This window comes from Festucalex cinctus, chromosome 1 (assembly GCF_051991245.1).
Source record: "Festucalex cinctus isolate MCC-2025b chromosome 1, RoL_Fcin_1.0, whole genome shotgun sequence".
In the NCBI taxonomy this organism is placed as follows: Eukaryota; Metazoa; Chordata; class Actinopteri; order Syngnathiformes; family Syngnathidae; genus Festucalex; species Festucalex cinctus.
Genome location: NC_135411.1, coordinates 16,824,892 through 16,849,579, shown reverse-complemented (window position 1 = coordinate 16,849,579; position 24,688 = coordinate 16,824,892). Strand labels below are relative to the sequence as shown.

Here is a 24,688-nt window from a genome sequence, read left to right as displayed (position 1 = left end):
CACATTAGAAGCTATAAAATGGCATTTTTATGACTGCAAGAGGGAGGCCTTCTGCTGACAATTTAATGCCGATTTGCTTGGACGTAAAAAGTGAATTGTGAGTGGAGTTTCTGCATGGTTCCTGACCTTAATTTTCCCTCCTGCAACAGTAAAATAATAACGAAAAAAATCATTTAAAACGGAAAATATAGATGTATGGTCGTACATTTTGTATAGATGTATTTTTTGACATTTAAAAACAGAAACAAACAAACAAACAAAAAACAAAACCCTACATTTTAAAATCAGGCCACCATGTAAAAATTTGGTTGTTTACGTTTGAGCATTTTTGGAGAAGAAATTACGGTATAAGTTTGATTGATTAAAAATCATATCACTGATATAAAACGAGGGAGATGTGTGGCCTAATGCACAATTTAGAGAATAAAAAGAATATTCAAAACTTACCTACATTTTTATACTGTTTTCTTGTTTTTCAGATATTCATAACTCATTATTTGTATTATTATTACCATCGTTATCTATCATCATCATCATTATTTTTATTATTAATACTAATTATTAGTATTATTATTTTTATTATTGTTATTATTACTATCATACAAGCCTACTCACACTGAGCATAACTGCACCGTATTTTCATATTTTATTTTTTTGTTTCTTAACATTGTATTTTTATATTTTTACCTGTTGTTGTAAGGTTACCTTGAGTGTCCAGAAAGGCGCCTATAAGTAAAATAATAATAATAATAATAATAATAATAATAATAATAATAATAATAATAATAATAATAATAATAATAATTATTATTATTATTATTATTATTAATTAGTGAACGAACGAAGGGCCCATCAGTGAAGTGAAAGGATATTGAAATGGAATGGGGGTTGGGGGTCATCTGCAGGGCAAACTGACTTTTGACAATTGTCTTTTAAGTAATAATAATAATAATAATAATAATAATAATAATAATAATAGCATACTAATAGTGAAACATTTTATTTTTTGTGCACTTAAAGTGTTACATGACAGAAAACGAAATGTCAAGAGTAATGGAATGTGTAATTCAATAAAATATGTTCTAATAAAACATAGTAAATAAATGATTGAAAAAGACTTTTTAAACGTCTTTTTCATTCATTTATTTACTATATATTAACTATATATTTGCTGTATGTTATGTTTATATACTTTAACAGACAACCCAAATAGTAGGCTATATTTTACATTTTTAAACGGCCATGCAAGTACGCCAATAGTTCCTCATAATTTTCTTAATAATTGTCAAAAAATCCAAATCAGTGCATGAGGAGCTCAATGAAGGACAGCGACTAACTGGATGGAATAAATGTCGTGCTCGGATTTCCATGCAAGTGTAATGCGACACCCACCCGGCGCATGTGATGGAATTTCTGCCGCTCGTATGCCCACGGCTGCACTTTGATGCCAGGCCAAAGCATCCATGTCACAAAGACCCGACAACATGTCTGCGTTTGTCTGATAGACAACATTTAAGCATGTTCTCGCACGTTTTTATTCTTGAATTGCTCCATCAAATGACATCATTTGTTGTGCGACGACGTGGAAAATCCCAATTTGTGGCATGTCACGTGACTTTTAATTTGATTAAATACTCTTTTAATTCCTCTCACATGACTTGAACAACAAACACACATTTTTCCATAATGTGCCTCCAGAGAGCCCACACGGGCGTAACACGTCCACCGTGTGCAAGGCAACAAATATTTAGAGTCTCTGCTCGTAACTGTGTTATCTCGACCTCGTCCACCAGCTGTCAATCTGTGGCCTGCAGCTAATTAAAGAGCGAGAGAAAAGGGGGTGTTTCACCTTACCCCCCCCCCCCCTGCCCTGTTCTTTTATTTGTTTGCCTGTAAAGAATCCTGTGTGAAATGTATGTGCGGTCGTCTTGCTTGAAATCACCACATTGGAGCAAGAAAATGCTGACAGACATGTAAGAAAAATGCCAACTAAACATCGCTCCACTTTTGTCACATAACTGACATGTAGCCTATTTTAGATTATGCGAGGATTAAATTCATGTTCTGAAGTGAATTTTCTATTCAAAATCGCCATTTAATAATTAAAAAGAACATACCATACTTAAGTCCTTCGTCCTAATCAAACATCCTGGTATGTTCCTTGTTGCTGCCTTCTCAAATTGTGAGCAAGAAGAAATGAATGCCACGGAACAAACCATTTTTAATTGTGTACAGTAAGATTCCCCTTTTGTGTGTCTGTGTGTGCGTGTTATTATTGCCAAGCTGGCCTGTCCGCATGGCTCTCTGCTGCCACCTGTCTGTTGTTGGAATGGACCTGTAGAATGTGCTGCGTAATACTCAGGAGACTCCTGACTTGTTAATGCTGAAGAGTGTTCAAATGCCTTGCACACCTTTTAAAAAGGAGGATTATGATTCTCCATTCACTTTTTTTTTTTTTTTTGGCGTTCCAAAAGTTCCACATTCATTAACCGATTTAAATCATTTTTATATGTAAAAAAGTTGAGCTGATTCAGCAATGGCCATATAGATTATTTTACCACATTCCACAAACGTACACTTCAGCAAAATTCACTTCAACATTTCTCAACTCATTAAAATCATTCTCACTTCAAAATGTTAAGCAACAGTAAGTAATTAATTCCACCAAATACATGTCTGTTATTATTTTCCTGTTATTTATACATTTTTTTGCTTTTTATTGACACAATTCAACACGAATTTACATTCAAGAATTCTGTATATCATTATTTATTTATACCGTGTTTTTTTTTTGTTTTTTTGTTTTGTTTTGTTTTTTTAACCTGTGTAGCTGATGTGCGTGCTGCGTGGTGACGTCACGGCTACATGCGCGACTCGTCAGCGTTGGACACTTGCTCAGTGTTTGGAGGTAAGATAAGTGTGCTACACTTAGTAGTCTCGACGATTAAAGTAATAAAAGTAAATTAATGTTACATTAGATGGGTCGCATTATGTTGATAAATCAGTTGTTAAATATATCTTGCGTGATTTTGTGCTCTCGGTGACAGATTTGAAGCTGTTGTCCATCGGCAGGCAGAGCTAATATTGCTAACGCTATTAGCATTCTGACTTGTAGCATAGCCAGCGAGGACGCCACATTCACTCCTGTTTTTGTTTTTTCTGGGGGGGAGGGGGGGGGGGGGGGGGGGGGTTGGTGTGTGTACATTTTGTTGTTTTTGTTTTATATTGGTCACTCACTGTCTTTGTGTGGAGGAGAGCCAGTGAGGACACTGCAGTTGTACGCAGTGCTCACCCATTGTGTATGTATACAGGTGGCGGACCAATATAGATGTTGTCAAGTTACAATTTGACTCAGTTGTTTGAAAACAACACAGAAGAAAGGTTCACGAGTACAATGTAAAAAAATAAATAAATTAAAAATTCTGTTGTTTTTACGGGGAAAAAACGGCAGCTGTGGTTACCAGTGAAATTCTGTAAACAATCCATCCATCCATCCATCCATCCATTTTCTTAACCGCTTGCTCCTCACAAGGGTCCCGGGGGGTGCTGGAACCTATCCCAGCTGGCTATGGGCAGTAGGCGGGGTACACCCTTGACTGGTTGCCAGCCAATCGCAGGTCTGTAAACAATACAATGGGGAAATGTAAACAACTTTACAGAACAACTTTTATTTTACTGGTAATGAATGTGTAATAAAAGGTAACTGCATGTAAATTTTACAGAACAAAATAACATACGATCAGCGTGTGCTTGGAAAATGGTACTTCATTTGTGTAGCTGTATCTTAAGCTGTCAGTACATGACTGTTGAATCTACAAGTTTAAAAGGTACAAGTCTAAGGTTGTTTGTATTTGCCCAGTATTTTATTTATTTATTATTATTAGTTATTCTGGTGACCACAGCTTCCAGGTTTTATTCCGTAAAAACAAACATTTTGTTAACACATAGTTTACTGTATAGTAAAACCATGTTTAAAAATGTTTACTGTATAGTAAAACCATGTGTAAAAAAAAAATTAAAAAAAAATAGTTTGTTTTTACGGAACAAAAGCTGGAAGCTGTGATACCAGAATATTTAATAACAATTAATGGAGCAATTTAATAACTTAGCAATTTCTTTAATTAAAACTGTTGTAAATATAGAACAATCCACCTTTTCTATGAGCCAATTCCCAAATTCACGGAGATGTTGAACAAATTACATAAACTATTTCTCTACCAATTCGAACCATTATAACTTAAAAATATTCAAAATTCCAAAAGATCCAGCTGATTGAAGAATTCCAAATTCTCTGCAAGTAGCCTACATTGTCAAATTTATGGAGAAATTGAACAAATTTAATTCAATTTCACCATTTCTCAGCCAATTAAAACAATGTTCAACAACAATCAAATTCTACATTTCAGGAAGCGGAAGAAGAAGAAGAGTAAATCATTTTGAAGAATTCGGATAGCTTCTCTCAGTGATACCAAATGCTCCTCAGAATCACAATTTCTCAATCAATTCCTTCTACTCTAATTTGAAAGACCACCAAAAAAAAAAAATCCTACTTTGTTGGGGAAAGAGGATTCAACAGTTTCCATGGGAATATTCCTAAACAGTTGGAACATCTGCACATATTCTAGTCAAACTCACTATTTTTAACCAATTCTAACTATTCCCCCCAATACTGTATTCATCGCTCTAAAATATTACAGCATCCACTCTTCAGCATTTACAAACGTTTTTATTTTTGCAGAAATTGCATTTTTAGTTTGCTGATTGAATGTCATGGTTGATTTTTGTATTGTGTATCAAATAGCTGCAGTTATGTCTCCATCATATTGAGTGATAGTGACTTACAACGCCAAATACAGGAAATAGCCTGTACTCTCAAAAACAGTAGCATTATTATTATTTTTTCCTCGTTTTGAATCAAATCTGCAGCACGCAGCCGTGCTTTGATTGGAAAGCTGCACAGGAAGCCATTAAAACGTAACATAAATAGAATTCAGCTGCCAAGTGTAAACCAATCAGCTGCTTTGTTTCAAAATATGCGCCAATCAATTAGCAAATGGGTTTCCCTTTTCTTGCAATGGTCAGAGCAAAAAAAAAAAAAAAAAAAAAAAAAAAGATGTTGACCAAACTTAAAGCAGCCAGGGGAAATTGAACAGTCATACAACTGTGATCCACTTTTAACATCAAAATGTACAAGCACTAAGGGGCATATTCACTAAGAATGCGCTGCGTCCGGTAATAGCGCGAAATATTGCACCACAACTGCACCCGCAGTCTGCGCCCAGTTACCCACCTATTCACTAAGGATATTGCTCTAACCATATACCGGCGCAAACACGCCAACAAAACTGACAGCCTGGAGAAAATTTGCACCTGATTTACCACACATGGCAATGGATTGTCTCAAAATGCCTCCCCGCCATTGCCGATCAGCCCGGGTTACGTTGTCGTAAACCAACATTGAGGAATGTCTCTCTCTCTCTCTCTCTCTCTCTCTCTCTCTCTCTCTCTCTCTCTCTCTCTCTCTCTCTCTCTCTCTCTCTCTGTGTGAACAGCCAGAGAGCGACGGTGCACCATGCCATGCACTGCTGTCATGATCCCAGGATCGACGTTGCGTCAGGTTAATACATGCTTTCCAAAAACGTTATTTGCGTCACGTAAACTCGGTGTGGCTATTTGAGCTGGCGTTAGTGAATTAGATGCTGCATATCAATGAGTCTCGTTTGCATTGGGGTGGGCATATTTTATGTCAAATGTATGCAAATTACCTAATTTACATACGCGCAAATAACACTGGCGCACCGTGGCGCAATCTGTTTGGCAATGCACTTAGTGACGGATTCCCCCATCTGCGCATGTTTAGTGAAATAGGAACTCCCGGATTGTTCTGTTCTTGCCGGTTAGCGCCATGCAAAGGCGACGCAAAGCTTTAGTGAAAAGGCCCCTAAATTTCTTAACTTTTATGATGTCAGTGAAACGAGTCAAATGTGCCTCAAATGTGCCTCAAATGTGCATTCAACATCTTGTCACATAAGTGTACAAAGAAGTTATCAACAGTGCAACACTGTCTTAACTCAAACGATAAATATGAACGATGGAAGTCCGCCGTGAGGTTTTGTACTTTTCAGATTTTTGTGATTTCAACCTAATGTGATTGTGCCCTTAGAAGTTGCGCTGTGTCCGAAAGCATTGATGATAACGTAGCTTATGTCTTTGTGTTTCATATTATTGCTCTTTTCTTCCTGCAGGGTTTCCTCATGTGTGTTTTGAAGGCAGACCGTTGGCCCCCTGTGCACTCAAACAGCTGACCGGCGGGCTTCAAGTTCAAGTAGAACGCCATCCTCTACATCCATCTGCAAACCACCGAGGTATTTTCCCCTGGGGGGATGCCAGCGGGGCGCGAGGCTATTGATTTGTAGCTGAGGAGGCACAAATATGAAATCCGTGCAGCTGTATTGCTCATCACCAACAGACGGCTTGCTCCATTCCATTGCTGTGCCAGTAAGGCCTGATACAGTAGGAGGGTGGAATGCTGTCTGCACATGTGACAACACTTCCCCGACCACAAAGTATTGAAAACAGGCCCCGTGTTGCATTGATTTAGTTATTTGATAAATAGCTTCGGATTGAGTTAGCGCTTGGCGTAAAAGCAAACACGGCTTTCTTATTTTAAGTACAGGAAATGAGAAAATAACGGGACACCAACTCATCACATATTGAGACAAATGTGCTTAGTCTGGCCCACTCGCTCGCGTCTGTATTGTGTCTGAGAGCTCAAATGGAGCCGGACCACGTAATGATCAATGCATATATATTTTTTATTTTGATATTGAGTAATTTAAAACGACTTGATGCTTCAATCTGACATTCATTGGTCTTAAAAACCTTAATAAAAAAAATCATAGAAAACAATTACATAAAAATGCACATCCAGACTACAAATGAGTAGCCCTATTTAATATAAACCGCCATTGATAAGTAAACTTAAAAAAAAAAAAAAACCTCTCAATCATTTTTCATCAGTGATTGTTAGGGGATTGTCTGAGACTGCTCCACTCTGATACTGCATTTGAGGAAGGTGGGAAGTGGGACTTTCCCAACTTCATACCAGGAAGTATGCACGAGAACGCCCCATTGAACTCGTAATATGAGTTGTAGTCAAAAAAAAAAAAAAGGATCCCAACTTCACTGACAAGTTTAAACCTGACATTACTCGACAATGGCGAACCCCGTAGAGACAAAGGCCATGAATGACAAAACGTAATTCGCACGATTATAAATGTATTTATCTATTTATTTATTACAACATGAATGTAGTTATTCGGAAAACATAACTTTACGTAACCCAATGTACTTTCGACTGACTGTTAGCTAGAACAAGAAACAATTTATCGGAATCAGCCAGCTTTGTTGTTTAGGTTTGCTTCGAACAGTTTAAGGTTGGAATGAGGAGATTCCAAGTGGGATAAATCCGACTTCCCACCTTCCTCAGATGCAGCATCAATTTCAAACTTGGAAACAATGTTACTAATGCACAACAGCCAGTAGATGGCATCATAGCCCCATTTCAATCAAACCTTTTTTTCCCTGGTGAATAGAGATAGTCTGTTCTTTCCATCCATCCATCCATCCATCCATCCATCCATTTTTTGAACCGCTTGCGCCCCACTAGGGTCGTGGGGGGTGCTGGAGCCTATCCCAGCTGGCTATGGGCAGTAGGCGGGGTACACCCTAAACTGGTTGCCAGCCAATCGCAGAGTCTGTTCTTTCATTTGGTAAATTTGTTGGGTGTTGAACCAGCCCTGAAGCATGCCAATTGTGCGTGGAATGGACCTGACGTTCAGGAATGTCCCGAAAATCCCAATGGCCACCACATCCATGAATGTTAGAAACCAATTTGATTAGATACTTGAATTGTTGTGTTTTTATGAACGCTCAGTCCTTGTCATACCATGAAAGCTGAAAACAAACATCTTTACATCCTCAAACAGTTAGCTACTATATAAGCATGTACATGCCTGAAGGTTTTTCTTTCCTTTCAATCAGCAAACCACTGTTTCTGATAACTGTTTACATCCGTGTTGCATGGAGTCAACCAACTTGTGAACTGCTATTCCAGTCCATTACCATTGGACTGTTATTCCGCAGTCAATTTGCAAACAGTTGAAATTCAGTTTTCTTCACTTTTTGTTAATGTACATGATTTTAAAAAAAAAGAAGCTAGATATATTGTGAAAATACTTGGGGGGCTTCATTTTGAAATGTATTTTAACTTGTCAACCTTCACAACCATTGTAGTATTTATTAAATGCGGACCGAAGGTAACACCTTGGACATGTGCACAGTTGCTCCTTCGTAGCCATTCAGCACTGAACGCTTGGTTGTCAAAACAGTGATTGACTTCCATTTGATTTTCCTAAAGCCTGCAAACTCCAGCGCGGAGCCTCCGTCAGCACGGGCAGGCCAGTTGAGAAAACAGGATTAGTCACTGTGGCAACACCTCAAACGCGGAAGAGAAAAACGATTCTCGCTCAACTGACGGCAGTAATGACACAGCACTATTTATTTTGATATTTGACGAGAGACAACTAAACTGTTCCAGTATTCATTGTCAACTCTTTTTTTTTTTTTTTTGCCTGAAATATGCCAGAATGAGGTTTAAGTTCTAGCTGGAGTGATATGTAACAGGAGAGAGAGTCCAAACACTAACAGGGTCAAGGGTGTCAAGTGACTGAGAATTCCTTGAAGGAGGGCTTAGCTTCTAGCGCTCGTCACTGATTCGGCTTAATAATGTGCTTGACAGGACAGATGTGGAAAGTCAGACAATTGTTGTTTCACTTTATAAGTGGACAAAATGATTGGTTCCACAGTAAACTATCTAAAAATACATTTACCAAGATAAAAAAAAAAAAAAAAAGAAAACTACTGGGGAAATTCTCAAGTGTTCTGAGGTCCTTGGTAGTGGTCGAACAAACATATCCAGCTGTTTTGTTTAAGAATCTTTCTGTCATTCATTTGTTGTTGAACCTACAACACAGCTTTCTTTGAGTAAGGCGAGACTCATACTTAAACCTGCAACTCCGAAACTTAGACTGTTTGCCCTGAGCATACAATTCACACCACAACATCATTTTGAATTGTCCCCTAAAACCTAGAATCTTCTAAAATCAAAGATGGGTTACCTTGAACACTCAAATTTAGGATCAAATCTCATTTTTTGTTTTTTGAATTTCTGCCAATTTTTCAGGTTTGAGGGTGCCAAATAAATCAATCCTATGGCCAGCACAGCTACAGTCAAAAATCATTCAAAATTGCCTTAATAACTTTCAAACCAGAAGCACGGGACCACCCAAAAATTTCACAAGATCCCACTTTTTTGACGGTTTGGCTTTCAGATCTCTGGGTTCCTGAAAATTGATGTTTACGACTCGCTGTATCAATGAAACTCTTTGAATGGCTGTGGAACCTTGCAAAACCAAAGTGCGGACTTCTGAGATAGTGCAGAAGATAATGCATTTTGGCCTTTTTTTTTTTTCCAGGTCCACAAGCTCCCTCCCAAAATATGTGCACGGTCCTGAATCATTATAAATGGTCCTAGAAACTTTGAAAAACAATAGCATGTTGGGTGAGTTTTGGGTAATTTTTGAAGTTAGGCAGAAGTATCAAATCCAGACTCAGAATGTAAAAACCCTGACACCGTTGTGCTTTAGCTACAGGTGCTACTACACAACCAGCAAGTAAATTAGTTTGTTTAACTGCTGCATGTAGATTTGACACCTCTGAAGTTAGGTTATCAGATATGTGGGTGTATAAAAAATGTACCTGAAATCATTCTAATGGCCCTCTGGGAAGAAAATGGCAACAAATACCACTATTGGTAGAGTTAAACCTGAAATTGGCTATTAACTAGTCCAGGATGGTAGAGTGCCTTTCACTGAAAGGCATTTCTATAGGCTCCAATTCGCCCCTGACTCTTAATAGGACAGTTGCTGTTATAGAAAATAGATAGATGGATGGTAAAGTTCCACAGTACAGCACAGACTCTCGACTATTGACTGATTCCCCCCACTGACATCGCCAAGCTTGACCTCAGGTTGCTGCCTTGGAGCTAAACCTCAACCTCGTTTACTTCCTCCATACCTTCTTAAAACGAGGCCACATGGAAATTCACCCCCGTTCGTTCCAGAGAATCCCCTTGATTTATGATCGTCAGCTACTGATAACTCAGTTTGCTACCCTGCCAGGCCTCAGGTCATGTTCAGGTGGAGCTTCTGTTTGACGCCACTGAGCCACTGTGGCAACCGTGACGGACCCCTTTTTTAACACCCCAGTGACCCAGCTGCCCCAGACAGTAGGCCATCCTGCATTGTGCGGCTCCCTCTGCTTTGACAGAGGCTCATCCGGCCCGTCACTGTACACACTGTACCAAAAAGATATCAAAAGAAACACTGAGTGCGAGGTGAGTTGGGGCAAAGATATGTCCAAACAAAGGGAACAAGTGAGAGATAAGCTGTCGGGCGAAAATATAGTGGCAGTGGCAATGAAAAAACGCGTTATCAGTGCGCCTGGACTCCTGGCCATCAGGTCAGAAAGGGTGTGAGACATTAGCTGGCACAGCTAAGAGCAGGAGCTTGTTAGAAAGCGTGTGGGGCCATAGGAAGTGCTGTGCGGAGAAGATAACAGTGTGAGTGTTGGAGGGGGTGAGGAGGAGTTGAGAGAGTAACAGTGCCCTCAGCCCTGCCCTGCTTTCCTCTATTCACTACACGTATCCTGTCTGCGCGCTGCTCCTTAATGGCTTTTAATGAGCCACCAGTGAATCTCTCTCCTTCCTGCCTTCACACAACATGCCTGGCGAGGCAGCGAGCAGGAGGCCTGGCCCAGTTGAAATATGAACAGAGCAGTGAGTGCGTTCTCCTCGACATGTCTGCCAACAAACCAAGCTTCACATATGTAACATAATAAATAAGGCTACACTACAGAAGTCATGGGGAACCGCACGATATACGTCACCACGCTTAATTAATATTCATGAGTCTAACGAGGAGAGTCAAACTCTGCGGACTAGTCATGCTAGATGAATGTAAACAGTCTACTAGCGAGATGTCTACTGCGCTAAATCTACTAATTCTGTCTGAGAATGATATCCCTGGTGCCAAATTCATTGGTATAGACGTCGAAGAACATACTGATGTTCAATTGAAGAGATGGCTTGCGTGTAGAGGGCTGAAAAAGACGAGGACAAGAGCCAACCATAGGTAGTTTTTTTTTCTACCCCTCAAAACATCATCTTACACAACTGACACCACCATATGCCCTGTCTGTCAAATCTGGTTGTCTTACATCTTTGATAGTTGTTGGGGGTAAATTTTTATTGCTTTTTTTGTGTATGTGTGTAAGGTGTGTGTGTGTGCGTGTCTCTTGGGCATAACCAACAACACTTGCTGTATATCAGGTTTTTTTAATTATTATATCCTTCCCGCTTATAATCCATTTCCTTAATTCAAAAAAGGCCCTGCAGATAAATATCATACATGTCACATCTGCACAAAAGGCAAAAAAAAAAAAAAAATAAAAAATCAGGCGATAAGCAAGACAGATCCGTACAACAGTAGAAACACCATTTTAGCATTTTCTGTGGTCATTCATTATTGTCGTCCGGCAGTCGGAGTAGTGCCAAATGCAAAAAAATACAAATAAAGACAGTCGCTTACCTCTTGGGGACGGTGGTGGCTGGCAAGGGCAGGTTTGTCATCTCGACAAAATGTTTACTCCATATGAAGGTGAAAGGCTTCATTTCGCTGGCGTTCAACTGCTCTTTTGGATGTGCGCACAAGGTGATCCCCTTCACATTTATGACTGAATTTTTGGCTTCGGGAAACAAATAAAGAATATATCCTTCATATGTGGACGGCTGTAGTGTCTGGAGTGGTTTCTGCAACTCCCGTAACAGCTGTGTTTACTCGGCATGTTGTTTTTCCCAAAACAAACAAAACACTATTTGCATGGCTCCGTCAATGAGCGAGCTTCTTTTTGACCTACTTCCGGGTTCAAGCTGCTGAAGTCAAATGGCCTTGCGGTCTCAAAATAGCATTCGTGAAGTTCCCCATTGGTGTCAAGCCAGAACGTTGAGGTGATACATCTCAACTGAGAGACCTTTTTCGCAGCAACGCAAAAGTACAAGTTTACAACATGCCCATATTAGGAAGTTTTGACGTAAAAGCCGACCAGGAAGTAAAAACAGAGAATTTGCCGCTGGTTACAGCGCACCTCGACAAGATCGTTCATTGCTGCAAAACAAAGTCCTGACTTTGCTCATTTTAAGGAGGAGGACGGGGACACAAGTAATACAGAAAAACAGAGCTCAGTGGGAACTTGGATAATCTGATAATGCCCTTACTTTTAAATAAATCCACTAAAATAACGCTCAATCACTCCTATGTGGTATACGGTATGTGTGAGTTTTGAATGTGACAGATGGAAGTAATAACCAAAGCAACAGTTTTTACAGATGTTTACAGAACTTTATTTACTTACACATTTACAAAACAGATTCAAATTCCAAATATAAAACAAGCAACAGTTTTTTTTACTGTATCTCAGTCATCAAGCGAGCTACACTGTAGTCATCTACAGCAATGCCACCTATCCTCTATTTGTTGGTATAATGAAGTGAATCAGTGATTTGCACCCACTGTTTTGCTGTCAACAGGTTGTTGAGCCAATTGAACCTTTGTAATGACTTTAACAGCCCGAACATCAATATGCTTTCGGCCCTTGCCAAATTCTTATTTTCCAACAATTAGAATGCTTGTTTTTGTGTCCATGTCCTGCAAATCACCAGCAACCAGTCCAGGGTCGAACCTACTTCTCGCCCAAGGTCAGTGGGATTAGTCCCCAGCTCACCCATGACCCTAATGAGGACAGGTGCTATAGAAAATGGACAGCTGGGTCATATTGCAGGTTTGAGAATGGATTTAAGTGAGACACTCAAACATGACCAACAAAAATTGAGCATTTGGAATGGTGAGGTGCCACAAGAAAATACAAAAAAACAAACAGTTTGTGCACCAATGGCAATTAACTCACAAAGAAAATATTCTATACAAGTCATATAAATGTCTGCTACCCCACCAGCGCAGACATTCCTCAAATCAATGTCAGCCCCTTTTTTCATTCTCTCAACTATGTAGCAGGCAGAATAGAGAGCTGACCTCAACCCAGTTCAAAAGGAATCTCTAATCCAGAGACCTAAACTCGATTACAGGGTGTCAAAGGGGATCAGAGATTTTCTCTCACCTGTCATTTTCACCACGAAGAGCTACAAGTCGAAGCTGGAGGAATACTGGCAGCCTGCCTCAGGAAGGGCGCAAAGTGACTCCACTACCATAGGTGGCACTATGCTCTCATTGGCGACTTTAAGGCTCCATTACATCAAACCTCAGTATTTGGATTTTGCTCTATAGCCATAACTAGAGCCCCTACTATCAGCAAATCAACATTGATTTGAACACGTCTGTACATTTGTAACATGTTCTATAATTAACTGACCAACTGCATGTTTTGTAATTGTTTTGTAATTGTGTTACACGCACCTTATACCTTATAGAGTGTTCCGCAGCTGGTCTACTAGCCCTGTGCAGTCTTCTGCCAAATTCACCTTTTGCTATGAGTGTAACAAGGAACATTTGTATTCCTATTCTGTGCGGTATATTGTCGTGGTGACAGCAGCATATGGCCGTTAGGTTAGCGGTATTCATAAAATCCACGCCGATGATGCTGATGACGGCAATAATAGCTCCAGTGGCGCTCAAGTACACTTACAGGTGGTGCACAAGGGAGGAAGCGTGTGTATCCATGCAAACACCTGAGTGTCTTGGCAACCCTCAGAGGAAGGGTCCTGGCTGTTGCACATCCCAGAAGACCCCCTAATCAGTGGGAACAAAGGGGGGAGGGGCTTTTGCAAATTCCCAAAATAGCACGACGAGTGTGTGCAGTGGAAGGATGTATAAGAAATCTGATGCAAAGATTTGTTGAGTGAATAGTAGTACAGCTGAAAGGTTCTATTGTTTTTTTAAAAACGGAACGAGACGTTAGATCTTGGACAGCCTTCTATGCTGAAAAAAAAAAAGCTCTTTGCTACCACAGCATTTATCTGCTTGTCCGTTTTTTGGTCAGAATCAATTATCAATCCATAGATTGTTAGCAATTGGCTTCACGAAAGTCAAGGGACCCTCGATAACCTTGAGGAAACGTGTACATTGCTGGTACCAACACCATTACTTCAGTTTTATTGTTATTGAAATTTAAAAAGGTTTAAAGCCAGCTAAGCATTGACATCTTCCAGGCATGCTAATAAAGGTTTAAAGGAGTCCGGATTGTTTTGCCGCAAAAGCAGGTAGATTTCACTGTCATCTGTTTAATAGTGGAAGCAGGAGACACCAACTTTTCTAATAATAGATCCTGGGGGTAGCAAATAAAATTGGCTTCAGGATCGAGCCTTGAGGCACTCCGCAGCGGAGAGATGCCTTGGAGAAGTCAGCATCATGCTAGACTGACTTCATACAGTATGTGATGTGATATTTAAAAAAGGTAACATTGTTGTAAAAAAAAAAAAAGGGCTCATACTTAAAAAAAAAAAGCACAATATTGTGCTTTTGTCCATAACAGCAATGTTATTATTATTATTATTATTATTATTATTATTAATATTATTATGTTGTTGTTGTTGTTGTTGTTAATGCACGCACACACTAAATTCCTCCACATATTGACTTGCTTCACAGGCATATTACGTTCCCCTTCATCTGACAATTAGTATAGATTTTAAACATAGAAGGCCAAAACATCCCTAATGAAAATTTAATTGCACTAAAAAACTAGCCACCAGAGGGTGCTAGAACTGCAAATCAACCTGATAACCTTATAACAGATGTGTTGCATTTAAATATTGTGAACATGACGACGACGATATTATGGCAGTTTTTATGTCACGATATTGCACTTATCATCATCCTAAACATTACCTCACTCTAAATGAATATAGGCTGAGCATATGTACTCTGTTTCATTTTCAGGGTGTAATCACCAGTTTTAGAAAGTCAAAGCTTAGAAATTAATTTGAGAAAATAAATAAATAAATAAATAACAATGAAGTTCTTTTCTGTATATATATATATATATATATATATATATATATATATATATATATATATAATTTTTACTTAGTCATCTTAAATGTAAATAAATATGTTAAAAAGTGCAGTTTATATTGCTGTCTAAAACTAACTAACTAACTAACTAACTAACTACAGAAGTAAGAAAGGCGGTTCAATTTGACAGGCCTTAGCCCTGTTCATAGAAAAGTAGAAGGCGTCTACTGGCACTCATAAACGTTTTGGGGTGACGCCAATCAATTATTTTCACTATTCATAGCCGGACTCCAGTATGTGTCATTGAGGTAAAAATAAATAAATAAATACATGTAATAAAATTACTGATCAGAAAGTCATTGTCATTTTTTATAGATTGCAAAGATATGCACACCAGGGTCCTTGCACTTTTAGTGCATTTTTTTTTCTAAATTAAATTAAACGGGGGTATATTTTCAAACTATTACTCCAGGCAATGAAAAATTAAGGCAGGTGTCAATTTTCCATGAATTTTTCCGATTTGTGTCATCGTGAATAGCAAAGGTTCACTGTAACTCTGGGAAGCTTGAGTAATACGGTATGTGGTCCCCTTTTCACGTTTTGCAGCCAGGATTACTCTCATGTGACAGCCTCATGTGACAGTCCTCAAAAAACGTCCCCCCTCATATGTTATGAACGCGATCTCGTCATAAATCTGTTTTCGTGGCACGTGCGCACTTCCCTGTAAGCTACTCTCATCATCCCCGGCAGTCTCCGTTGGATTCTTTTCCACGATAAGTCCATATGGAGCAAGTCCCATCCGAAGCACCAGATGATAAAGTGGACAATAAGTTGGGGGGCCACCGCGTATCCCCCAACGCCCACCCCCTTCTGCCCCGCCCCTCACTAACTACTCTGGAGGCCACAGATTAGGCCTCTTGCACTTCCTTTGGAAAACAGGCACAGGACCCAGAGGAAGCTCCTGTCAGCTGTGCTCACTCACCTCCCCGGCCTCCCTCACTTTCTCTCTCTTTTTGTCTTTCTCTCCTGAGCTCGCTCGCTCACTCAGAAGAAATGCAGGCCACTCCGAAGGTCCACGCCGGACACACGAGGCCAGTCCTTGTCAAGCTACTGCGCCATGTCACACTGACACCCTTCCTCTTCTCTACCGCCACATGCAAAGCACAGGATATTAAAAAAAACACCCACCAGTGCGACGTAGTGTGTGTGGATTGCGATGGAGTCATTACAAGAGGGAACAGAAATAGAAAAGTCTCCTGCTGAGGAACATCCTGCTGCTGTGCTGCCAGAATTTGTTGGTCAGGTGATCAACAGTAACTGACGTCGGGCGCACCCTTGGTTTGGAGAACCAAAAGCACAATTAAGGTCATCAGACATGCCGCCGCCCCTAATGCAGTTAGAAGGTGTTTTCAACGTCACTGACGTTGCGAGCAGTGCCGTGGTGTGAATGATTGAATCTCTCTACAGTGTGTGCCCTGTCGATGATGTCGACGTCATTAACTTACCTCATCGAGACTTCAAACAAGAAAAGTGGTACAGAAAAAAAATGGATGGATTTATAATTTTAGTATTACTTGGTTAAGTTGAATTTAGCTAAAGAACTCATTTATATATGTAGTGTTCTATATATTAGAGGATGATTTCAAGAATTATATGGTGATTAGTCACAAATTGCACATTTTATATCTGAATGTAGAAAATATTTATTTTTTCCAGTTTTTCATACCCTTGTTAACAAAAGTGGACAAATATGTGAACCTAATTGAAATATGGTTGTATCTTTTAGTTCATTGATCCAGTAATTTCATAGTAACTCATCCTGTTATTTCAAAAATGTGTAATAAGGAGTGTGAAACACTGATTTGTATTGAGGTCATTTTTCTGCCACTAGACGGCATTAGCCATGGGTTTGAAACAGTTGTACCCTACTGCCACATTTTATTCCAACACACAAGCTGGCGAAATAAACAATTTCCATGTAGTGTTTCATATACAGGGGACCTTGGTATATTAGTTTTTTTTCAGTCAGCTGATGAAAAAAAATTATCAAAAAAATGAAAAAACATTATTTTGTACACATTTGAGAAGTGAATTTCCCTTCAGCAATGAATAGTGTATTATTATGATTATTATTCAATGGAAAAAAATGACAGTTGCGAATATATTTAGTGCTTGAGTATGGCAAATTAAACACATTTACAAACAACATATTTAATGTCATTTAAAAGCAAAGTACAAAAATAAAAAGTAGCTTCCTGAAATTACTAAAAGTCAGTGTTTTAAGTGGGGGAAAAAAACAAGTTCCCAATAATCCACTAATTCATGTCACGTGTAATATTCTGGCCACTCATGCTCAGTGAATAGGTTGGTACTGACAAATTCTGTTATTTTTTTTCACTGAAAACACTTATCAGTGAGGTTTTTACCCCAGGATCCCTGTAATGGGATAATGAGTGCCTAGAAACTTCACTGTTTACATCAACCATTCAGAGAGTATATTATGTCAGTATCGTGAATGGTGACTTGCAAAAGTTAAGTTTATATTTCACAGCAATTGTTTTTTTCTCGTGTGCTTTGTTTTCATTTCATTGTTGATGGTTCTGACAACATGATGATGCAGACCAATCTTGGAGTAGTAGTTGGAAAAATATCAAAAGAAAATTTATATTCACATTCTGATGAAATGAGCTTGAGAAGTACCTGAACGCTCAAGAGCTGACTTCATTGTGTTGGCAACTTATTCCAATTGTATGCATCTTAAATGCCACTTCGCCATGTTCACTTTGAAACCTGGGCTCCAATAATTGACCCGAGTCTGCCGACCTCAGATCCCTAACAACAATATGGTGCATTGTACATGATGCTACTGCAAGCTAATAGCACAATACACCTCTGACAGTGTCAGTAAGAACTGGCCGTTATTAGCTTATTGGCTCTGACGAGGTGTACCTAATGTTTTGGCTAGTGACACACAGTAGACATTATTGTATTATGTTGAACCCTGCTGGTGAGCCGACTGCAGTCCATTACAGTGCACAGTGTCACATTGTTGGTGATTGACATGTTTAGACGTCTTCAGGGGTCTTATTCACTCATCGAGGGGTTCAGTTGTGCACGTCGAAGACATGAAAGTCATTTCAGAAGGCTGCAGGATTGTAGATTCTATTTCCAGCCTCAGCCGCAGGCAGCTTGGATCTCCTGCAAGTTCAAGTATGGAAAGCCAGCGTAGGTAACGCTCTCTGTCAGACTGCAGCGGGCTGAAAGCTGGCGCGAGGTGCCCTCGCCGCCGCAAAATAAAACCGCAGGTAACGTTTTCCTGAGGCTTTGCCAGACTTTGAAGAAATGCCACGTACTGAGGAACACAACCCGTAGCCGCCCACCCCCCTGATGAAATCCAAGACGTCCTTTCCGCCAAGACCGTCGCTGATGTTGTCCACAGTGACAGACGGCGAGCAGACGAGGGATCTCCTGGAAAGTGCAGGGGTGAGAGGATTAGGGCTTGCCGCAACATTTGAACAACACTGGACCTTGTTTGATCCAATCAGGCTTGGTAGAAAGCAGACACGGACCACTCTGACCCACACGTCCTGTTTTGGACGCTTGCTTGTTTGCTGTGGAGGAGAGCGTGTGTGTGGCTGTTGGACTGCTGGAGCTTTGCCACGCGTCCTCCGCAGGAGACCACAGCAGAGTTCAGTTATGTTTTCCTCAGATGTATCTGAAACGTGAAAAAAAAAAAAATCCCATCGTTTCGTTTCAAAATGTAAGAGACACTGAAGCAGGGTGGGCTTAGTGGTTAAAATGTCTGCCTCACAGTTCTGAGGCTGGGGTTAGATAGAGCTGGCCGAATATATATAAAAAAAAAAAAAAAACAACAACCAGAAAGTAACAAAGTAAATGATAGTAGAATAAAATAATAGCAATAAATAAATACATAAATACTGGCTGTTCATGCTGTGGACAGCTTGACCAGAAACACAGTTAAATAAAGCTCAAATGAATAGAAGAATGTTCCAATTGAACTTCATTTACATATTTTTCCACATATTAGGATTATATGCCTTTAAGTATTGTTATATTACCCGTAGCCTATGTTTTATGATGGCATTTTCAACAGCCAATCATAAATCATCACTTGTCAAAACAAATCAAGGTGCAACTGATTGTTTGTATAATGTAGCATGTCATTCACGATAATTTCATGATAAGGAGAAGTTTTTTTTTTATTCTGCAGTTACTAGTTTTGCTAACAGTTAGTATATGTTATTATATTTCATCATCTACTACTCTTTCATGATCGTATTTTCTGGCAGAGACTCATAATTGGCATAACTGCACTACATTAGCTAGCATTGAGCACAACTTATATTTCTTCTTCCATTACTATATCTTCTTTGTATTTTTCTGGCAGAGTCTCACGGTTGGCATAACTACACCAGATTAACTAGCAGTTAGCATACTGTATTATATTTCAACTTCTACTGCTACTCTTTCTTCTTTGTATTTTCTGGCAGAGGCTCACAATTTAGGAAGAATATACAGTATGCCTTTGAGTTTTGTTACATGACCTGCCTGTTTGTACAGTACAACTACATTTCAACAGCCAACCATAAAGCGACCTATTGCCGAAACAAATCATGGAGCAACTATTTGTTTGTATAATGTGGCACCGGCACAAGTCATTGACAATAATAAAATGACAAGGAGAGTTTGCTCTGTACCAGACGAGCTAGCAGTTAGCATAGCACGTTTCATATATCTTCTTGAACTACTCTTTTTCTTCTTTGTATTTTAAAGCAGAGACTCACGATTGGCATAACTGCTTGGTAAGCATTTTTTAAGGGACAGCATGTTTCATTATAACCTTTGCGCTGACTTTTTTTATTTTTTTTATTTTTATTTTTTTTATTTATTTTTTTTTTTTTTTAAGAATCATAGCTCGAAATGCGAAAGCCTACTCCTAGCTCAGCTCACAAAATCCGTAGGCTACCCAACATTGGCCCAGCAATGTGAGGCAGAATGAAAGCTAGCTCAACAGCATGAGACAGGTAGCCGAATGCTTGAAACAAGAAATAGACTGCGTACCTGGCAACTGTTTCAAATTGTGGAGAGAGAGAGAGAGAGAGAGAGAGAGAGAGAGAGAGAGAAAGTTATACAGTATGTCCCCTTATTGTCGATGAAGTCTTTTTTTTTTTTTTCTTTTCCACAAAGAGTGACAGAAAAATGACATGGTTGTGCGTCACTGTGAAAAAGCTGCCTTAACATTTTGTGAAACATGTTTCTTTCAATCAGCTTCCCGTGTTCACATGAGCCACTTGCCAACTTGCTACTCCCCTTTGGATTCACTTTCCACCACAGTGCGTCAAAACCAATAAAATAAAAATGACACACAAACGTGCAACGTGCCAGCCCAGTGTTTCTTTGACCTTTTCAGAGTAGAAGCCCCGCTCATGACATAGATGTGTCTCGTTATCGTGAACGTTCCATTAGAGCCCGGCCAAAAATCCAGACACCTAAACGCCCCGCGCGCCTCTCTGGAGACTGGTTCCGTGATTTGACCGGGCCTGGAGCGGAGCGGGCCGCCGAGGAACGATACGTGATAAATGGCTCTTATCTGGAGGCTGTGGCGTTGGGAAGCCGACTCTGTTTCCCTCCGATTACATTAGCAGGCAGGAAAATCGGACGCGGGGGAATGGCTGGAATTCCATACTGCGAGCACGGGGCAGGCGCTCGTTTTCACTTGTTTGCTGACTGATAAAAGAGAGCTGGAGGAGGCAAAGACCAGGCGTGCTTTATACCATGTGGGTACATATCTACAAGCACTATTTGGCACGACCGCAAGACAATACATAGCAGAGTGATGTGTGATTAGTCAAGATTACATGATCATTTACAATTCACCTACCACTAGTTGTAGATTGTTTCTTTGTCTTTCTCACAAATTGAAAGCCCTATGGCACAGTTTTGCCCCCAGAAATAGCAGACTGATTGAGGCTATGTTTTACTGATGGCACATTGAGTTTGATTCATGACAGTCTGCCTGTCACAAGTGCACACTTGACTGGATTGCTGCCCAGCCATAGACCTGCCTCCACGGTGGCATATACTAATCATAAACTAGTAGAGTAGTATACACATTTCCAGTTGGATACACATTCACTTGTGAAATGTACTTTATATAGTATCATATCAGGGTTTGAGACAAAAGGAAGGCTATTTGTGATAAGGAAAACATAGACAACCAAACAAACATGGTGAGATCCTTCCTCACTGACATCCTCAGCAGGAAGCTGTGGTGCCCAGATCCCCTCTGAGACCTCCTCCTGCTCCTCCTCCTCTTTCCCCAAAGCACTGCAGTGAGTCAGTGTCAGTGCGTATTAACACTCTCATCCACTTTAAATTTTTTGTCGGACTCTTTCTACCTCTGCAAAGCATGCGTCTTTTGTTACGTCTGTTCACATGTATATGTCGATTTCAATTGGCTATTTTGATGATCCAATTACTGGATCTATTTGTTTATTAATATTATTATTATTATTATTATTTAAAAAAAAAAAAAACTAAAATTATGTGTGCAGTCATTTTAGAATGTGCAATATTTGGAACAAATGTTTTGCATTGAATTCAAAATGGCTTCATGATTAATGCTGCCAATTAAAAGTCATACATTTGGAAGGGGAAGGGTTGAAATGTATAAAAATAATAATAATTAAAAAAATTGCACTTATATTCAGGGATGTGGAAGGTGGTGCATATTCCTGACTGACTTCAGGCAAAAGGCAGACATACACACATTGACTAATCACCAATTACTTATCTATCAGGTAAAAGAAAGTGGAAGAACAAAGTTATTTAGTGAACATTTGTAAGTTTTGAATCTGATCAAATGGTCATAACGTGGGTCCCTCAAGGGTCAGTCCTTGGACCCCTTTTGTTTATATGGTATACTTGGGTCAAATTGTTCAGAACACCAATGTTGGTTATCATGGCTGTGCAGATGCCATGCAGCATATAAAACCAATTAACGGAATGAACAAACATTCCCTTTAACTAAACCAAAATAAAACTCAGGTAATTGTTTTTTGGCAAAGAAAAGAAAGGGGAAAAAAAGAAAGGATTGCTTGGAGTCATTGGAGTCGCTGTTTTTTTTTTTTAAACCAAAGGATACGTCCAAAACCTTGGTGTTCTGGTAGATTCCAATCTTACTTTCATCAATCACATCAAATCAGTCCCGAAAACAACCGTTTACCCATTGAAAAACATCCAGACTGATGGGTTGCATGCTCCAAGATTTTCCATGCTTTTAACTCCATCAGACTTGATTATTGTAATAGTCTTCTGACCTGGACTCCGTCAAAAGAGCATCAAACAGCTGCAGCTCATTCAGAATGATGCAGCTTGGGTTGGACCAGAACCAAGACATCAGGACATGCAACACAAGCCCAATAGACTTTAGACTGGCTCTCAGTCAGCTGTAGAATAGATTTTAAATTTCTGCTACCGGTCTATAAATCACTGAATGGTTTAGGTCAGTGGTGTCAAAGTCCGGTCCTCGAGGGCCTGAATCCTGCACATTTTAGAGGTTCCCCACGTTCACCACAGCTGATTCATATTTAAGTTCATCAACAAGCTCTGCAGGAGCCTGATAATGATCCTGATCATTGAATCAGGTGTGTTGGAGGAGAGAAACCTCAAAAACATACAGGACTCAGGCCCTCGAGGACCGGACTCTGACACAATGTTGGTTAGTTATTGAATACATTAACTCATTCACTCCCGACCATTTTCACTGAAGCAACCCCCTTCGCTCCCGACTGTTTTACTGGATTTTGACTGATTCTGCAAGGCCCAGAGAGTATTGTTTTCTATTGCTATAAAAACATGGAACCTGCCAAAAGAACAATTAGTCTCTTCTTTCATCAGGAGAAAAGTACATTTGTATCTGGTTCCGTATTGCAGCAATTAGCATTAGAATATAGCTAAGTTTCATCAGTGTTCACATTCCTGGTGAAAACACGGGCAAAAACAGCTTGTTGCAACAAGGCCCTGTCTGTTTTCTTATACTCTACTCCCACCTTCTGGACGTTTTATTAAATAACTACCATTGCATTAAGCCACCTCTTCATGCCAGAAGCTGCATCAAAGCCTCTGTATGCTCTTACAATTTCAAAAAAATGTGTAAATACGTATGTTTTTGGGAGGAAAAAGTATTTAAAAAAAAATGTTTACAACGTTGTTGGGTTTGAATGAGTTAAAGAAATGCAGGTTGAATACAAATCCAGAAGGATTCTAAGGTCAGCAGACCCAGGTGAGTTGGCGGAGTCCAGAGTTCAAAGCAAACATGGTGAAGTGCCATCAAGATGTTGTGCTGCATGCAAATGTTATAGCTGTCAGCAGAACTGACGTTTTTAAATCCAGGTTAGAAATTTTGCTTTTTTCATGGGTTTGTCTTGGGGGGTTTTTAAGCAAATTTAAAATAATTTTTTCTAAAATCTTCTTCTTGCATTGTCTTTTAGTCATTTTAGTAAGATACTTTAGATTTATTTGAATTGCTTTTAAATCTCTAACACTTTTGTTTGTACGTTCTTTTAACATACTTTGAATTATGTGAAACACATTGTTATCTTGTGTACGAAATGTGATGTGAAAATAAACTAACATTGCCTTGCCTAAATAAAACATGTTTTTAGATGTTATTTTTTTTATAAAATATATTAACAAAAAAAGAACTGCTTTATAATTCTAACATTGCATTAACTTATTAAAAATCTTACTGAACATTGTTTTGTTTTCTATTTCTTTTTTCCATTGACTTTATTCCCACCCACCATCTCTCATCGCTTTCTTTCCACATGTTGCAGAATTGAAACTCATACAAGCAAATAACAGCAGGTATGCTCCAGACATTCAGGAGGGAGCATATGAGCCCGTAAATCAGCATTCAGACAAACGATCCCCCTCCAATAAGCGATCCAGTGCATTTGAACGTCGCCTTAATTGAGTTGCGACTCCTGGAAAGGCTATCTTGTTGGCGTGTGCGGCTCCGATGCAGGCGGGCGGGCGGGCCCGCTGGCACCACGTTGCAGACGCAGCGGTAGACGGCTCCGTTTAGCATTACAGCGCTGGCTCCCTGCGGGCCCGTCCTCCGTCGTAAGCAGAGGCCTGAGGAAGTGCAGGCTCTCCACCAAAAAGGCTGGAAAATAACCAGTGCGAGACGAAGAGAAGCAGCTTGTGCCAGTAAAGTATGCAAGTCACTGCACTTTTTTTTCCCGTCACATATATACTGTGTATGATTGTTTTGAAAGAAACGCGTTATCAGTTGTCAAACACTAAGGTGTGAACAGACGTGTTTGGGACATAAAAGTGCAAAGAAACAATGCACAAGTCACCCCCCCGAAATCAGTGGATATTGTTGCAATGCGCCGTTTGTGCTTGAACGTATTCATCATCCAGCGTGGTTATCTGCCTTCTGCATGCCTGCGTAGCACAGCAGGGGTCCCCCGGGAGAACAAAAACCACACGGGTGGGTACGCGGCAGTCCCACC

General features: G+C 39.7%; 1 long non-coding RNA gene across 1 annotated transcript; it reads left to right on the top strand.

The window, feature by feature from the left end:
* Positions 1-1,908: 1,908 nt before the first annotated feature.
* LOC144017840 (uncharacterized) lies at positions 1,909-22,649 on the top strand. The gene is made up of 4 exons (XR_013283272.1): positions 1,909-1,973; positions 2,831-2,908; positions 6,246-6,365; positions 16,178-22,649. It is a non-coding gene; the product is annotated as an uncharacterized LOC144017840 (long non-coding RNA).
* The last annotated feature ends 2,039 nt before the right edge of the window (positions 22,650-24,688 follow it).